Source organism: Protopterus annectens, chromosome 4.part1 (assembly GCF_019279795.1).
Source record: "Protopterus annectens isolate FY-2018-M chromosome 4.part1, PAN1.0, whole genome shotgun sequence".
Classification (NCBI taxonomy): domain Eukaryota; kingdom Metazoa; phylum Chordata; order Ceratodontiformes; family Protopteridae; genus Protopterus; species Protopterus annectens.
The window spans coordinates 920799683-920820286 of NC_056734.1; positions in this window are offsets into that span (position 1 = coordinate 920799683).

Genomic DNA, 20604 nt, shown 5'->3' on the forward strand with positions numbered 1-20604 from the left:
TTTTTATTTTGAATGTATTGACTATTGTGGTTTTACAGCATGTTATTTTGTATATTACATACTTAGGGGAAGTATGCCTTTAAGTTTAGTCAGGGTAATTTCATTGATGCAAGCAAAATCATGAATAATTGCTTAAGTAATTAGAGTATATAAAGGAAGTTACATCATAATCGAATGACTCTGATGAAGCCATTTCATGTTTCTTGGCGAAAGCGCATAGTTGGCTTTACTTCAACTAGTTAATGTTAAATAAACTTGTGTTCACGCAAATACTGCCTTGGTGGCTTGCTTTTTTTATTTTTATTATTGTTCACAAATTTTTGAGCCATTTGGCTTGTTTTTATGCAGTATAAAGTTGTTAGCATAACTAAGACACAATCAAATGCACATTGAAAAGAAATAATTAAGTAAATAGGAAGGAAAATAAAGCCTTAAAGACATAAGGAGAAATGAGGTTTGGGAAGAAACCAATTTGTCCAGGGACATCTTTGGGGGACGGTCAGGTAGGAATTGTAATGGGAGTTCATAGGTTCATAGGTTGGTACTAGGCTATCGGCCCTAGGGCCTATACAAGCCTAGCCATAACAATTCCCTGGATATTTCTTCCCACAATATTTACTTCCCTGGACCCCTGTCTAGCTGGGTGACTGACAGGATCCCCGTGGTGAATTTCCTATCTCCCATCCAATCGTTAAGATTCCTTTTGAAGAGGGCCAAGGAGGCACTCTGCTTGACATGTATGGGCAGTCTATTCCAGAGTATGTGGAGTCTCTGGGTCAGGAACCTATCCATCCAGAATGTTTTGCTCATTGTGATGACAAGGTTTATATCCCTGGAGCATGTGGCTCTGAGGGACTGGAATTTCTTTAAGTGGAGCATGTCCAACAGCTCAGGGTTTGACATGGCCTTGGATGTTAAGCAGAGATCACCTCTGAGTAGACGATATGCCACAGAGTATAGCTGGAGTTTTCTTAGACAGTCAGCATAGGGCATCTGCTTTAGGCCTGTAATTCTTTTAGTGAAGTACTTCTGTGGTCTTTCCAGCTGTTGCAGATGTCTTGTGAGGTAAATACCAAACAGGGTATTGTACTCTATAATGGGTCTAATGAGGGATGAGTACAGTGGGAAAATGACCTCCTTTTTTCTGGATGAAAACCCTTAGTGATGAGGTATGCACATAGAAGGATTTCCTGACAGTTGTGGCGATGTGTTTATCAAACGTGAGACCAGTGTCCAACTGTGTCCCTAAGTCTCTCATCACACTTTCAGTGTTTAGTATACTACCACCTATGTGGTAATTCATGGGTACATTGTTTTTCCCAAAGGGGATAACTATACATTTCTTGGCATTAAGCTTGAGCCCATGGCTCTGGCACCAAGCATCTGCTTCTGTAAGGCCCATTTGTAGAATATCCACATCATTTGGGGATTCAATAATGGTTCCCAGTTTGCAGTCATCTGTGAACTTTGTTAGCCAGAGTCCCTTAGTGTTGGCCTGCACTTCAGAGAAGTAGATGCCAAATAAGAACGGTCCCAGTACTGAACCCTGAGGTACTCCGCTGGTCACTTGTCTGGAGCTAGATTTGGAGTTGGCTACTTTTTCAGTCTAGGTTCTGTCAGTAAGCCAGTTGGCAACCCATCGAGTGACATAGGGATTTATTTCGAAAAAAGCAGATCTCGGGTCCACTGCTCGAACAGGAAAAAAAGCTGTAAATATTAGAATCCTCCAACTGCAGTCACACTTCTGCTTCAAAAAGAGACTCCGTTATCCGTAAAACTCAGGTTTATTGCAAAACACAGAACACTCCATAGACTTAGGTTTTAGTGGTTAAGCGCTTTCATCTGATCTCTGAGATTTCATCAGAACCACCATTAACAATTGGCACACCCCTTTTATACTAAATTTGGCGCCAAAAAGCAATTAATGTAAAGTTTTAAAAAACATTTTATAAAACAAATATTTTCATATATAAAAATTTAGGGAGTAGCTATGGGGGCATCTTGTGCCCCCATTTTCGCCAACCTAGTTATGCTAGAATGGGAAAACCAATTTCTCTTTACTAGTGAATTCTTCAAGAATATCACTTTATATTCAAGATTTTTGGACGACATATTTATCATATGGAAGGGCCCAACCGAAGATATTCCAAGATTCATAGATTTCATTAACTCCAGTACTGACTTCTTAAGATTTACTTATAAAAAAGAATCATTGGGTATAGCTTATTTAGATACATTCATCAGTACATCCTCACACGGTTTTAGTTCCAAGATACACAGGAAATCCACTTTTTCAAATGATTACATTGAGTTTGGCAGTTGTCATCCCAAACACATTTTTAAGAATGTCTTAAAGGGACAGTGCATAAGGGCAGCAAGGATGTCATCCACAAAAGACATCATGGAGAAAGAGATTGAGGGCATTGCTAAAATGTTTCTAGAGAGAAATTATCCGAGTAGAATGGTGGAAGAAGTAACGCTCTGGGTCAAAAAGAATTGGAACACCAAATATAAGTCTTTATTAGGTGTCCACTTTGAACCCAAGAATAAAAAGTCCTGTCCAGGAATTAACTCGACAGTCTGTGTAATAAGATTTAACCCATATTCAAATATTGTGAAAGACATTCTTAGAAGATATTGGGAACTGTTAATCTCCACAGATAATATTAAATTAAATATAGGGAGTCAGTTTACCTGTGTATTCAAAACAGCACCAAACTTGAAAAAATTATTAGAGTTACAATCAAGTAACAAAAATAAAAACAAGATTTGGAGTGGGACAAAAAAGTGTGGAAGTTGCAATTATTGTAAAAATATTAATGAGAAAAAGATTACAAGATTAGACAACTTCTTAAAAACCAGAATAAAAAGTATTAAGGGTAATTGTAATAGTCAAAGGGTGGTGTACCTTGCTCTGTGTACTTCCTGTTCTGCCTACTATGTAGGCAAAACGGAAAGAAAACTCAAAGCAAGGATATATGAACATCTATACAAAATAAAGAAAAAGGACACCAAAAATGCTTTAAGTAGGCATGTAATGGATAAAGGAGAGGACCACACATTTACGTTTACAATTATTGACCAGGTGGAATTGACAGTGTATGGGGGTAATTGGAAAACTTTTCTATCCTACAAGGAGAGCGAGTGGCAAATCATTTGCGATGCCACAACCCCTCCCGGTCTAAATGATTTTATTAGCATCAAACCTTTTTTAGTTTTGGACCGGGAATGACACATGTAGTATCATCAATTATTATACACAAGTGTATTTATTTATATATCATTTATACATTATACATATATTTTGTATACACATTAATATTTTTATTGTTATTTTTATTTATATTTATATTTATATTTTCATTACCATCACAATATTATCTATTACCATTAGTATTACATCTACCTTTAAACATAAATAACTAACAGGATGGAGATATGTATTACATGAATTGCTTTACTACAATTTTGTATTCATTGTCATCTAAGGAACAAGTCTTAGTTGCTAGATGCATTGGTAGGAATGAAAACTTTTTAAAAATTTTTATATATGAAAATATTTGTTTTATAAAATGTTTTTTAAAACTTTACATTAATTGCTTTTTGGCGCCAAATTTAGTATAAAAGGGGTGTGCCAATTGTTAATGGTGGTTCTGATGAAATCTGAGAGATCAGATGAAAGCGCTTAACCACTAAAACCTAAGTCTATGGAGTGTTCTGTGTTTTGCAATAAACCTGAGTTTTACGGATAACGGAGTCTCTTTTTGAAGCAGAAGTGTGACTGCAGTTGGAGGATTCTAATATTTACAGCTTTTTTTCCTGTTCGAGCAGTGGACCCGAGATCTGCTTTTTTCGAAATTGGTGATTTATACATCTTTCTTTTTTACATAGGGATTTATGTCCAGCTTAGTAAGTTTATCTATGATTCCAGAGTGGGGGATGGTGTTGAAGGCCTTGGCAAGTTCCAGATAGGCTGTGTGGACTGTCTAACCCTTGTCCACAGCTCTGGAGACTGATTTGAAGAAGTCAATCAGGTTCAGGAGACAAGATCGGCCCTTCACGGACCCAAACTGCATGAGGTCCAGTGTTTGAAAGTTGCCAATGTCTTTGTTTATAAGTTCCAAGATAATGCATTCCATGCCCTTGCAGATTAGGCTCATCAGACTGATGGGGCAGTAGTTCCCGGGATCCAAAGTGGATCCCCCCTTGTGGAGTGGGATAACTGTAGCTGTACGCCACTCAGTGGGCACAGAACCAGAGGTGAGGCTATGATTAAACATGACACTTAGGTGAGGTGCCAGTTCATTTTGTAGTTCATATAGTACACAGCCCAGTATGTCATCTGGTCCCATGGATGCTGTATTTTTAGCTTTGGAGAGTACAGTTTCTACCTGTGTTGCCGTGATTACCGGAATGTAGAAATCTTTTGGTATTGAGATGGGTCCTTTAGGGGTGAGAGGGGGTGAAGTTGGCACTAAATCGATCTGCCAGGATATTGGCAATATCCCTGGGATCAGTATATTTAATGCCAGAGTTAAAGTGGTAGTGGAAGAAAGTTACTGTGCTGATGATGACAACATTAAATTGGGAAAGTAGGATGTTTGGGAAGAAATGAGGTAACTGCAAGGATGAGTTTAACTGGATTTGTGTGAGTGTAACTAGGTAAGAGATAAAATTTTGTTGTGAACTTGCAGAGACAAGTGCTGTGTCTGTGACAACCTGTAGGTATTTAGAAGAGCAGATAGGCCTCAGCTTATAGTGGGGGCAAGGTAGTGCTGGTTGAGTGATTTAATATGTGTGTGTGTGTGTGTGTGTGTGTGTGTGTGTGTGTGTGTGTGTGTGTGTGTGTGTGTGTGTGTGTGTGTGTGTGTGCGTGTGTGTGTGGTGTATGTGTCTGTTTTTTTTTCTCCATCTTTCACTTTCTTGTCATTGACTAAGAGGTTGTTGTTGCTGTTAGGGGTTTTCCATTAAGCCTTAGGTATTAGGCGACTGAAGTTTGAGTTCATCTTCTTAGCTGTTGGGGAGTTGGGAGGTTGCCTCGGGTTCAGGCTGAGTGGGCCATTTCATAGTTGACCTTCATGTCAGTGGCTGGGTATGGTCTGAGAGTATAGGCAAGGTAGGAAAAGAATAACAAAAAAAAGTGAAAGGAAGTAATACAAGACAGATTCTTACTTGTAGCACCAGGTTTATGTGTTACATGTTCCGTTGTTTTCTTCTGCCCATATTTCTCAACTGTACAGCTTTTCACAGAATACCCAGATTTTTGATTCATAAGTTTGGTTCATTTTTCATGAAGTAGTGATTTTCTGACAGATGCTTGTTAAGTCATTGGGGAATAGGTTCAGAGAGTGGTGACAGAAATTTGAGTTTCAAACGTTATGCCTTTAGGCGGATCCACACTAATGCAAAGTCTGTTATTCCATTAACTTTTTAAATGTGGAAGCAATGTTTGAAAGTTGGCCCTCATTTGATTCTTTGTCTCCGCATTGTTTATGGCTTCTTCCAGGTGCATGTGGCCAGTCTTTACAGGGTGCAGTAATGAGAAGGGGACAGTAGAAGTGTTCTTTCAGCCACAGGGTGCAATTACCCAGTACTTATTCATAAAAGAAATACTTGTGGAGGCTGTTAGCTACACCCTCGTGCAGGCTGCTGCCATTGTCACTGAAGCAATGCTGTAAGTAGATGCTGGGGCATAGCCATGAGTAGAGTAATGGCTGTTAGTCATGCATGCTCACAGAATGACTAATGTTTTTTTTTTTTTTTATCTTTTCATACCTCTTGTGGTGGTCTGGCTTAGGCAGTAGGTTCAAGGTCTTGCTTCCAAAGGACTGGTACATTCTGCATTAGGTGTATGTTATTGGTACAAGTATCGGATAGGAAGGAACTGGGAGAAAAAAAAAAAAAAAAGACTTATACAAACAGTTGCTAAATGTTTTGCGACCACCCATGAATTTGAAGTTGCTAAACTTCAAAACTGCTAGGGGTGGGAGGGTGGCCTAATGATTAAGGTGCTTGCCTTACAAACACAAGGTGACGGGTTTGAGTCTCACAAGGGATTATTGGCTAGGCTTCAAATTGCTCGCAAGGGCAGTTAGCTTAGTACTAATCTATGAACCTATGAACCTATGAACCTAAAGGGAATAGAGTTGAGGATCAAACTGCTCTTTTTATAGCAAATGTGGTTAATACAAACCCTTTGTTAGTCTTAGCAAAATAACTGGTCAAACTATCTCACTTCCTTCCCTAATAGCATATATGGTAAAAAATCTGCTATAATGGATGGGCAGATTCCCTTCATTTCTCCAGCCAGCCTGATCAACATGGGCATCCTGAGACAATGTAGCAATTGCCTTTTGTATACTGACAACCACTTACTCCTAAACAAACAAATATTCTATGTGAGAGATGCCATTAACACTATGAAGTTGAAATCTATTCTCTCATGTAACAACAAGCCAGACACCAAACAGGTTGTTAGCATGCATACTACACCTCTCCCACAAAATAAGGTCATGGCACATAAACCCACATAGGTAGAGGTACTCACTAGAAGCCTATCAAAAGATCAGAGACCTTCCAAAACTAAACCGCTTGCACACACTGATATGCAAATAGAAACTACTGCACATAATAAAGCCCCCTAAGTCAAAACACCTCAAAACCAAATGTCTTAGTCATATGCGACTCCATAGTGAGTCACACAGATGTCCCCTTACCAGGATGGAGAAGGAGAAGGACATGTTCAACTGCCTGTTAGGTGCCAGGATCCATCAAATCACACATGCACTCAAGTCACTCAACAACAAGTACCTTTATGACTCTGTCATAGTCCATGTTGGGGTGAATGACTTGAGATGTACTTCTCAGGACAATATGATGAGACATGACCAAACTCAGATTACGTGCTTTAGACAGGTATGACCGTAGCCCTAAGTAGCATTTTACCTTCACTCAGAATGATGCCACACTATAAACAAAAAATGATCAATTCAACAATTGGCTTAGCTTCTGGTGTCAGTCCAATGAGATCCAGTGTCTGTCAGCCTGGGAAGACATGGTCAACAGGCCACACTACTTTGCCAGAGATGGTCTGCACCTGCCTCCTCTAGGCTTTTAGATACTGACAAAAGTGCATCCCTCCCCCATAGTCCCCTTTCTGGGCAATGTCTAAGCAACAAAATTTACAACAGGAAAATTCACTCAAGACAGACTCAAGGTTTTACTTCTTAATGCTAGAAGCCTAAACATGAAGCTGCATTCCCTGGAATCACTCCTCATCTTGGAAGATGCTGATGTCTTTGCAATAACAGACATGGTTTAAAGCTGTGGAGACCACCCTGGCTGTGCAAGGTATAATGCCTTCCACACATTCATATCTCAAAATGAGGAGGAAAGATCCAAAGGTGGAGGTATATCCATCTTCATTAAAGCCAAGTACATCTCAAGACTAGTCAAAGAGTATGACTCGCTCAAACTACTCCATGTCCAATTAACTGCAGGCAAAATATGCAACCACATCATTGCTAGCTAGAGTTCCCCCACCATGAATCAAGAAAAGCACACCACAAAAGGTTGAGGTGTATCCATCTTCATTAAAGCCAAGTATACCTCAAGACTGATCAAAGAGTACGACTCGCTCAAACTACTCCATGTCCAATTAACTACAGGCAAAATACACAACCACATCATTGCTAGCTATAGGTTCCCAACCATGAACCAAGAAAAGCACACAACCTACCTTGACTTACTGGAGACCATACAGCCCTACATGTTAGTCATTGGAGATTTCAACTATCCTGCCTTCAACTGAGTGATATATGTGAGCACAAACATGCTCACCCAGAGGATCCTGGACTTTGTAAATACAGATGCTCTAGAGGAGATAGTCATCACCTCCACAAGAACCTCAAATGTCCTGGACATAGTACTCACCAACATGGAGGTCACTGCACTCCCACCCCACCCCACCCCATGCGATGTCTTCCCTGGTAATGTCAGACCATAAATCGCTCTCATTCAAAGTAACTATTTGACCTGGCAATCCCATATGAGCAAACAAAGTAAAAAACTTTTCCAAAGCAAACTACAGCCTACTACGTGATGGTATAAAAAGTGTTATACTCCCCACCCCCCATGACAGACAACAATGATTCCCATGCAGAGGTATACATAAATGCCCTGTATAAACACTTAAGCAATTGTATAGCCTCGTCTGTACTTGACCGGATCAAAAACAGGTCCTCCCAAAAAAACAAGCCACCCTGGTGGACCTCAAGTATAAACAGGTTATATAACAAGAGGAAGAAACTGATGTCCATGAACAAAATGTAACTGACTAAGCAGAGGAAGAATTCCTTGCACAGCTTGAACAAGAAAATCAGAAATCTTGTAAAATCTTCTAAAGCTAAATACAAAGCTAAAATATTATCTCTACCTAAGGATAATCATAAGGCATTCTTTAACTATGTCCTTAATCTAAAAGTGGATGCCCAGCTATGTGTCAAAGCAGTAGTAGATGGTACCATTCATGCTATGCCAGTGGAAATTGCCAACCTGCTAGTTGACACATTCGGTGCAATCTTTCACCACCCTGTCCTCACCAGCTATACCCCAAAGCATACCTGTCACTAGTCCTTGGCCTAATATCTCTAGAGATCAGGTCATATCTGTGCTCTCCAAGACTAAAAACATGGCCTCAGTGGGACCAGATAACATTTCAGGTTGCTTACCAAGCAATCTAAAACAGGGGCTCATGGGCCCACTTGCCATGCTCTTTTACCATAGCTAAATGACTGGTGATAAAGCCATGGTCTAAAACAGAATTCAAAGAAGTGCATTATTATCCCTTTTAGTAAAGTGGAATTCCCTGCTAATTACAGTATTGGCAGCACCTCCCTTTGTTCATTCAAACCAGTGGTGTGAGATCTGGGAACACAGGTACATAGCAATCTGAACTTCAATCACCAAGTTTCTATAGTGGTAAGGAGTGCCTTTTACGTTGTGCATCTCATAAGTAAGACCATCGGATCCAGGTCTAAAGATGTTATAACTCCACTGTACTTGACCCTCATTAGATCATTAATAGAGTGCAATACTCCCTTTTCCCAATACCTCACCAGACACTTGCAGCAGCTGGAGAGACCACAGAGGCTTATCTCCAAAAAATACAGGGCCTCCAAACCATGACTTAAGTGGATACACTGAAAGTCCTGTCACTGTACTCTGTCTCTTAGAGGTTGCTGAGAGATGACTTGTTCCTGGCCTACAGGGCAGTTTCTGACTCCAATCTGATGGAAATGCTACACATCCACATGACAAATGGCACAAGAGTCACTTGCTCTAGGGATCTTAACCTAGCTAGTGACATTAACAGAACATGTTGGACAGACAGATATATCTCTCAGCGATTACTGCTCCTCTGGAATAAACTTCCAGTTCACATGAAGCAGAGTTCCTCGATGACCCTATTCAAATGCAACCTATGCATACCACCTATCTTGACCTAGCCAAGGCTGTTGACACAATCCCCTACTCAGGTATCTTTAAGAAACTCTCCAAGCTGGGGACTAAGCCTTACATCACTAGATGGGTAGCCAGTGTGCTCACTGATGGAACATATACTATCAAAGTTGGGGACTTCATCTCTAACAGTAGACACATCACCAGTGGTGTACCCCAAGGATCTGTGCTGAACCCTTTACTGTTTAGAATCGATTTCTCAGATGTTCAGGCTAAAGTAGATGGCCTTTGGCTTACCAAGCTTGCTGATTATTGCAAACTGGGTGCAATCATTGAGTCCCCCAACATATTACAGGAGGGGCTAACACAGACAATGACTGGTGAAAAAGCCATGGTCTAAAACAAAATTCAAAGAAGTGCATTATTATCCCCTTTAGTAAAGTGGAATTCCCTGCTAATTACAGTATTGGCAGCACCTCCCTATGATCATTCAAACCTAGTGGTGTGAGATCTGGGAACACAGGTAGACATCAATCTAAACTTCGATCACCACGTTTCTATAGTGGTAAGTAATGCCTTTTATGTTGTGCATCTCATAAGTAAGAGCATCACATCCAGGTCTAAGGATGATATAACTCCACTGTACTTGACCCTCATTAGAGCATTAATAGAGTGCAATGCTCCCTTTTCCATATAGTTCACCAGACACCTGTAGCAGCTGGAGAGACCACAAAGGCTTATCTCCAAAAAAATACAGGGCCTTCAAACCATGACTTACGTGGATAGAATGAAAGCCCTGTCACTTTACTCTGTATCTTATAGGCTGCTGAGAGATGAATTGTGCCTGGCCTATAGGGCAGTTAACTCTGACCTGATGGAAATGCTGCACATCCATATGGCAAATGGCACAAGAGTCACTCGCTGTAGGGATCTTTACCTAGCTAGTGATATTAACAAACATGTTGGATAGACAGATATATCTCCCAGTGATTACTGCTCCTCTGGAATAAACTTCCAGTTCACATGAAGCAGAGTTCTTCAATGACCCTATCCAAATGCAATCTAAACAACTGGATGGGAGACCACAAATTCACCCCAGAGGTGGCACCCATGTCCTTCATGGACAGGGGTAGTTAGTGTTATTCATAGACTCATCCTGTCAATTACATACATCTAACAAGGACAGCTGGGGTAACTCAGGATTAACAACAGAGATCCACTCTGCAAATTATGTCCATCTAACCAAGGACATTTGGGGCAACTTAGAATTAGCATGGCTAGGCTTGTAATGAACCTAGGGCCAATAACCTAGTAACCTCCTGTGAATCTATGAACATATCAGAAAACAATGCATATGAGAGTATAAGAAAAGAGCATTCCAAGAGTATATATCCAGGTTTATGTATTATATACTTACATTATCTTCTTGTTTTTGACCCATTTGTACTTTTGTAAACTTTAATTATATTTTAAAGTTGTAAAGAGTTTAGACAGGACTGAAAAAAAAACAATCTGCTTCTTCATAAATTCAAACAGGTTAATTGTGTCTGACTTGAGGAAAAAATACAGAAATAGCATATTTCATTTAAGGTAAGAAAGCCAGGGCAGAGTTTATTTTTGCAAACTGACAGGGAAAAGTACTTAGTTTATAGTTTACAGGGTTGCATTTTTTTCTTGCATATGTGTTTCTTCATTGCAGAAATATTTTCATTTAAATACTTTCTTGAAGTTTTAAATGGTCAATTTAAGAGAAACAAATGTTGAGTTTGTGTTTATTCAGATGGATTAACATGTGTGAATTCTGGAAGGAGCTGTGAAATTGATGTTTTTATTATTTACAGGAAGGAAAACACGTCAAGGTTTCATGATTTGCTAATCAACTATAAAAGACTGCTCTGTGAATAATTTTACTTTTTGTGTTTGTGTGTATGCATAGCTTCTGTACTCACCTTGTTTTCTTGCTTGTTTGCTCTTGTTTTATTGCAGTCATGCTTTACTTCAAATAATTTTTTTGGAGAAGTAAAAAATCTGCATTGGGGATGGAAAGCAACATTTGTTTCTTCCAGTGAGTTCAGAATAGATTAATTGTTCCTGATGAGGGTGATGGCCTGCCATCTAGTGGGTGCCCTCCAGTACAACCCAGCATCACTATTGAAATACTCACAGTCTGTGCCATGTTGCACAATAAAATTTTCAGGAAACAGCTTCAGCAAGGACAACTAGGGACATGACCACAGTTTTCCAGGCCCACAGGCAGAGACAGCAGTTCCATTAGATACAGATGAGGAGTCCGATGGAGAACTACTAGTCACAGACACTGCTGACAGACATTAAGTGTGCATAATATGCTATGTCTCTGGCTAAGAGGCAAAGTATAGCACACTTATTGATTACCTGAGTGAAAATAAGAGCTTAAGAACATACAGATATTAAAAGTGATGTCTGCAAAACTACACAACCTTTACTTAACCACTAATGGTTGTGTGATAGCATCACACAGATATAACACCAAAGGACACATCTTGAAGCTGCAATAATAATGTAAGTCTTGACTCTGCATGGAAAAAAGTTATATAACTTACTACTATCATATGTAAATTCTTATATGTTGCTAAGCTGCAGCATCCACCAGAAGTATAGTAATATCATGACTAGATTATAACTGATGTTTGCAATATATAGCAAAGAATTGTGTCCAGTGCTATGCATCAAACATTTCAGTTGACCACTGTATATAATCCAGTGAGCAGTTGAATGGTAGCATCATTTGCACAAGTATACTGATAAGCTATACTAAGAATACCAACAAAAATATAATGAGGATCAATGATTACATAAACAATCATTTCCAACTGAGTATGAACAATGAATACAAATACTTCTTCTGCAGTACATTTACAATAAAACAAGCTTTTCAGTCAGCAAACATTAGCTAACCAATATGTGCATCAGACATATATTCAACCAGAAGTCACAAAGAAATGTGCAAAGGCTGAGGCACAGTCATTGTCATTACTTGCATGGGAGATGGGGCTACCAATGCTGTGATATGAGACAGTAGAAGTTCCACAGTGCCACTGGCTTAAGCACCTATGATAATAAGTAAAGAGAGAGAGAAATTGAATACAAAACTGATCAAAGTTATATTATCTGAAATGTATATTAGAAATTAAGAAATGTTAATGCAATGAAAAAATGACATTAAGTTAGACATACATCTGCCTTATGTACATTAATAAGAAAGCAAAAGATGTGCTGGCCATGCAAAACCAGATCAGGTGTTCTGAGATATAAGAAAGGTAGATAAAACAGAGATGACAAACATCACACTGCAAATGACACAAGAAACAGAAAGCATTCTCTTTGACAGCTACAGAATAAGACACGTCATATACTGTCAAGTTTGCTCCCCCTTCTCCTTCTCTTTCTCTTTTTCCCTCATTGTCTCTTCTGTCCCAGCCTTCTCACTGTTTCACACACACACACACACACACACACACACACACACACACATACACACACACACACACACACACACACACACACACACAATATATATATATATATATATATATATATATATATATATATATATATATATATATATATATATATCACATACAGATATATGTACACTGAGAATTAATTAATTATATTGCATACTTGGAAGTTCTGCAATAGACACAGTTGGATTGTCTTTCACATTAGCCCCATCAACAATTCTCTGTGAACCTTGTGTTTAGCTGTCTAGATTTCTGACAGAGGACAGGACCTCTTCTGTTTTGGTCAGTGGTAGAAGAGTAGCAGGACTTCCCTTCAAAGCCATATGTTCCTGGGCAATTGCAGCTTTCCTATGTCTTGTTTTTATGATCATATTATTGGCCATATGACTTATTTTTGAATATGGACATTGATGATGTCCTTCTGTATTGACATCATTGACTGTCTGCTCCCAGATACAGTCACAGGAGGACTTATCATCTCTGCCTCTCTCTCTCTCTCTAAGACATAGTTTCTGAATGTTCACTTTATTCTCACCATCATTGTATGGTGGTTTATGGGGTGCAGATGTCTTGGGCCTTAGCCCTGTATGACAGGAAACATCAAAGGAAAAAAAAAACATAAGCAACCCCACACATGATTATTAACAAATATCTATCCTTCATAAAATAAAGAAAGGGAAGGAAATGAAAAACAATTGCTAAAAGTATGTCAGGAGGGCATTTCTGTAACTCTGTAGTACATTGCAGCATTAACAAAAAAAGTTTCACCTTTCAAAGAAAAATGGATAAAACTTTTGTGGGATATCCACTTCCATGAAGGGCAGCCAGGTATATTTCATAGGCTTAACACAATTTTGTGCACTAATAATGCAAAAAACCTGACCTTGCTAATAAATAATAGAACACTTCTGCACTAACTGATCAGCTTCCCAGATAAAACTTTCCATGAAATGTCAGCTAACATTCTTTAGAAATATTTTTACTGGTCAAGAAATAACTGATGTACATGGCTATGCAAACAGCTAGTGAGAAACATGCAGACAGTAAACCAATGGACATACTGTAAAATACAGTCCATCAGAAAGGTTAAAATAAATCAGTTTGTAAGAAACAGTAACATAGCCTAGCAGCAACTCAGTTTTTTAACAAGAAACATGTTTTGCAAACAAATATTACAGCACTCTCTGAATCCAGTCTCCCTTAATATGATACAAGTTTCTTACCTACACAATTACCTTTATATATTGTATATTCAGCACTCTGAGCACTGTGACTATGCAAATTAGGTGTTTTCTCATTAGCATTAATGACTTCCACAATCTGTACTAAGTGCAGAACAGGTAAACATAGTATAAGGACCAACATAATTGTGTGCACACACCCTAGAAACACAAGTATGAGAATTGAGAAGTGTTTCCTGGTAAGGACTTGCAATTGTGAAGGATTATTCTGATTGAAGGAACAATCAGGGTTTTACAGTCAGTCCTCTTTGATGCACACTTACTGAGGGTTTGTCTGGGAGAAGAGACTTCTAAGAAAGTCCATGAGTATGTAGACTGACAGGAGAACAACATTTCTAACAGCTGTAGGAATTATGTGCACACTCTGTGCGTCTGAGTAAAATTATGTCTGCAATTATTAGGAAGTACCACTTCACATATAGTGAACTAGTGTGGTACAAAACAATCAAGAAATAAAGTTCAAACCACACACTGACATGTTAGTTGACCAGAGCAACCACACTGCAGCTCCTAAAGAATTATAGTCCATAGAATTCATACCACAAACTCAAACTTCCATATAGTATCCATAAAAGTACATAGACTCAGCGTAGATCAATAAAACTAACTCTTTATTAACCTCAGATGGCTTAGAACTTTTGACATCAAAACTATCCAACAATACAAGAAGAAACTTTTTATACCCTAAACGAACCATAACTAAGTGCCTGATTGGCTGACCAATGACTTTGTTAAAAATTTAAAATGCCCTATACAATAACATCTTCTTTAAAATTGAAAGTAATAATCACAGAAAAAATCATGATACAAATAATGTTAACATAAATAACATGAAATATTTCATGACCTCATGTGACTCAACAAAATGATTATTATACAGTTGAGCAGCATGATGTTTTAACACTGGTACTATAGAAACACATTCATTCAATCCATTTCCCCAAACAGCATTTAATTTTAACTGTCAGTGTGATTCCCTACATTCCATTAGTGTCACCCAATCACCCACTCTCTTTATATCCTGAAGGGCAACTTCTACTATTCCAAAATGAAAATAAAACCATAACAAGACTGAACATGCCTATACAAGGCATTATTGGTGTTTTTCCTAGAGATAGCATAAATGTGTTCACATATCCTTTTTCTAAAAATTGGTGTTCTGTTTTGCTAACATAGAAACCATTACATGTTTGGCATATCGCAATATATATATATATATATGTATAAATATATATATATATATATATATATATATATATATATATATATATATATATATATATATATGTATATATCACTCCTGTGGTGAAGCAATTGCCCTGAACTAGCCTTGTGGTCTCCTCGGGTTTTCCAATAACTACCATAGTCTTTTCTAAACTAAAAAAGGACATTGATGGAACATTCACATTTCTTACTTCCTTTCAAATTTTCTATGGGTAGATAGGTTATAGAAGCTGGTGCTTCAAAAATATTCTTAAAATTATAACTCATTTTATAAACAAAGTGGGATCCTGGGCAAAGAGTACTGTATAAATGTTCGCCCCCCCCCCCTTAAAAATGTTCCAATTTTGATTCAAGAGTTTCTTAATTGCATTAACTTTATAGTTAAATGTAACAACCATAGCATGTGTATAATTAATACTCGGGGAACCTTTTTGAGCCTTATAATCCTCTGTGTTATCCAATGGAACATTCTCTTGATTTAACAATGGTGTAAATCTAGTGCCTGAAAGGTCTGTCACTTCATTAACAATCTTATTTAAAAAAATATTAGGATAACCCCTTTCCAAAAATATAGTCTAAGGGTTTCTACCTCATTTTTAAACAATGTATTATCAGAACACATAATTGCTGCCCTTACTAATTGGCCCTTAAAAATATTACTTTTAACATGATGTGGGTGACAACTGTGGTAATCCAAAAAGCTGTTTGAAAGAGAAGGTATTCCATATACATTGAACATAATCTACTTCCCCCTTCAACCTTAAAATAGTCACATCCAAATGATTAATAGAATGGATATTATGTTGACCAGTGAATGATAAAAAAGAAGTGGCCTTATTCAGATAAGACAAAAAGGTGTTATGGATAACATCTTGGTCTTTCCACAAATTCAATATGTCATCCAAAAAACAAAAATAACAATACCATTCTGAAGCAAAATAACTTGACAACAGAACACTTATTTCAAGGGCATACATGAGTAGGTTTGCATAAATGGAGGCACAATTTACCCCCATAGCCAGTCCCTTAATTTGCCTGTAATATTCACCTTCAAACATTAAAAAATTGAAATCCAGTACTACTCACCTCCAAAGACACACCCCATACATTAAGGCTGATGCACGAGCCCAAAAATCCAAAAGCTCCAACAAAGCAAAACCAGCACCATGTTTTAATGTGGCAACACCATAAAATTCAGACCGGTTTCGGCAACCTTGCTTTCATCAGTGATAGAATCAAAAGCATAAGTCACCAATACTTATACCATGATTAATCATCATTACTTAATCAGGCATCAACATATAAAGCAACAACTTCATTTGTCAGAACTGTAATCATACAGACATATTACATACGGTCATTTAGCCCTGGGGAAAACAAACCTCCAAGTTTAATGATCCAACCACTCTTCTGTTTATTTAATATTGCATGCAATCCCAATTTGTTTTTCCTGGGCCCCCCCCAAACTTTGTCAATAACCATAAAATAAAATCTGGCATTATTATGTTCAAGTGTATGTTTGTACAAGGCATTTGAAATATGTTTGGTACAAATGTCACTAAGGTGGTGTTCCGATATACGAACATGCATAGATCTCGAGATCTGCACAACATAGAAAGCAGCACATGAGTACATTGCTCAATATACCAGCCAATCCGACCTACAATTTGCAAAAAATCTAATATCATAAACGTTACTAGTATTCTTACAAGAAAACTGTTTAGTTTTTATATATGTTTACATAATGAGCAATGCCCACAAGGATTTGATCCAAAAACATTATCACCAGTTAAGGTGCCTTGATGTTCTATATTTATATACATAATCCAGTACTATTTCCATAAGTTCTACCATAAAACTAAGTGTTCCATTGTCAAAAGAAGTAAGTTCTCTGATAGCTTTTGAAAATAGTTCTAAACCAAGACTGTGGAATCGAAATAAACAAATCTGCAATATCGATAATAGACAAACTCCCACCTATCTTTGCCACAAAATACCAAATTTTAAGCAAAAGGTCCCAGGACTCTCTCAGTATGTGGACTACAGTAGTAGTAGTGTCCTTCAAAATCCTATTAATAGAAACAGCCAATGGGTACGTTTTAGAGTTGTTAGCTGACACTATTAATCTATAAGGTGGGCACATAATATCCTTCTGGATTTTTGAAATCCTGAATACTACCAGAATCTGAAGAGATTTATTAATTAAAAATACATAAGTGTCTGAATCAATACTGCCTTACATAAGTGCATCCTCCAGGAAAAAAAAAAAATTCTACAGGCAATAGAAATTTCATTCCTAGAAACAATGCTATATTTTTCAGTATCTTGCAAGAGATTGTAAATAGAACTAATGCAATCTTCTTTCTCAAATAGGACTATTCCCCTTCCTTTATCGGGTTTTATTACCCTTATAGAATGTTTTTTTTTAACTGATGTACAATATACGTTTTTTTCTTTTGAAATGTTCAAATACTTGGGTCACTGGGAATACTTCAAACTATAAAAATCTTTCTCATATGCCTTTTCAAAAACTGTGAATGTGGGATTTAATGATGGGTTGTAAATACTCTTCTTTTTCAAAATACTACTATTTCCATTATCAGTTGTTCAACCTTCATGCTTATTATAGTCTTCAAATGGCAGCTGACTTTCAAACTGGATCATAAAATTTAAATAACAAGTTTACAGTTTCAATTCTATTAAATAATCCACTATGTTAAACTTGGGGGTGGGGACAAACTTAAAACCTTTTCCAAAGGGAGAAGGGCGTATGTGTGATATTTAATTCATAATAATTAAAAATGTTAAATCCTTTGTATGTTAACATAACACCACCATATGTCTGAATAATATCTGAATCAGTGTTCTCATCCTTAGGGCTGTTAGCTCCTATATTTAATTTCTCCACATTCTCCTCCCTCCCCCTCTTCATCTTGTGCTCCCCCATCCCCTGTGGCTGTATGTCTGTGGCTCTAAAAAAGCAATTTCACCCCTTTGGCTCACAACCGCTCAGATCTCCTAAGAGGCAGATATTCTTGTTTGGACTTCTGCCTATTTGAAATATAACCACCATCATTTCCATCAACTTGCCCTATTGTTGGAACTTAACCAGATGAAATTTCATCATGTGACCCATAGTATTTATTAAAAGGGGCTAAAACGTATGTTTTCTGTTTAACATAATCATCCTGGTCTCTAGCCAATTTTTTTTCTTTCCATTTTAAATTAGAAATAACTAAGAGAAGAGTGTCTACACTCTACCATTAAATCCCACAATTACAGTTTTTGAAAAGGCGTGTGAGAAAGATTTCTATAGTTTGAAATATTCCCATGGACCCCAGTATTTGAACCTTTCAGAAGAAGAAAGGGATATTGTAGGTCAATTAACAAACAACCATTCTATAAGGGTAATGAAACCTGATAAAGGTGGGGGGAATAGTCCTTGTTGAGAAAAAAGATTACGTTAGTTCTATTTACAATCTCTTACAAGGTATTAAGAAATATAGCATTGTTTCTAGGAATAAAATTTCTATTGCCTATAGGAAAATTGTTTTTTTTCCTGGATGATGCACTTATGTAAGGCAGTATTGATTCAGTTACTTATGAATTTTTAATTATTAAATCTCCTTGGATTCTGGTAGTATTTGGGATTCCAAAAATTCATAATGATATTATGTGCCTGCTTTAGAGATTAATAGTGTCAGCTAACAACTCTAAAACGTACCCATTGGCTGTTTATATTGATAGGATTTTGAAGGACACTACTACTACTACTGTAGTCCACATACTGAGAGATTTCTGGGACTTTTTACTTAAAATGAGGCCTTTTGTGTCAAAGACAGATGGGAGTTTCTCTACTATCGATATTGTAGATTTGTTTACTTCGATTCCACACAGACTTGGTCTGGAACAATTTTCAGTTGCCATCAGAGAACTTACTTCTTTTTACAATGGAACACTTAATTTTGTGGTAAAACTTATGGAAATGGTACTGGATTACAGTTTTTTAATGTTTGAAGGTGGGTATTACATGCACATTAAGGAAGCGGCTATGGGGGCAAGTTGTGCCCCCATTTATGCAAACCTAGTCCTGTATGCTCTTGAAATATGTGTTGTGTTGTCAAGTTATTTTTCATTTTTTGGATGACATATTCATTTTGTGGAAAGAGCAAGATGTTGTTATCCACAATACCATTTTATCTTATCTGAATGAGACCACCTCTTTTTATCATTCACTGGTCAACATAATATCCATTCTATTAATTATTTGGATGTGACTATTTTTAAGGTCGAAGGGGGAAGTAGGTTATGTTTGAAAATATATAGAAAACCTACTTTTTCCAGCTTTTTTTGGATTACCACAGTTGTCACCCACATCATGTTAAAATGAGCTTTTTTAAGGGGCAATTGGTAAGGGCAGCAATTATGTGTTTTGATAATATATTGTTTAAAAATGAGGTAGAAGTCATTAGGCTGGGATTTAATAAAGCTTACATGGAGCTAATCTCCGTGTAAGCATAGTGGCATGGCTCGAACATGGAGTTCGGAGCCTGTGCAATCCAGTAAACAAGGCTGGGGGCATGCACAAGCCTCCCAGCACTATTCCGACATAGACACCATGGAATAATGCAAATCACCTTATTTTCTGGTGAAAACCATGCAAATGAGGTGACTTGGTGATCCAGCAGGCAGACAGGCATCCGCATTGAAGCTGTGTCTGCAGCAGAAATGTATTCAGTTACTAACTGTGTACATTTCTGCAAAAAATCAAAACGGGGGCATGACAGCTCAAGTAAAGCATGTATTATGTTTATTAGTCATGCCAATGGCCAAATCTATGGCTCATCTACATGTGCAAATGTATACAGTTGACAGGTATGCCCCCAGTACACCCATCTCCACATAGAAATGCAGTAACATGTATTCTTGTAGGGTAATAGCAGCAGAGCACAAATTCCCAGGGCTGTCTCAATCAACTAGATAACTTGTTGCACATCCACAATATGCTAGGGTCAATGAGTTATGTATATGAGTGGTTAATACTGTCAGGAAGTGGGCAGCACTTACTCTTGGCTGTTGTTGCTTAGTGGCCTAGGTACAGTATTGTGGTTGACATGGTCCATGTTCCAAGACTTTCTGTGCCAACTATTTTGCATGTCAGCTACACCTGCAGTAGG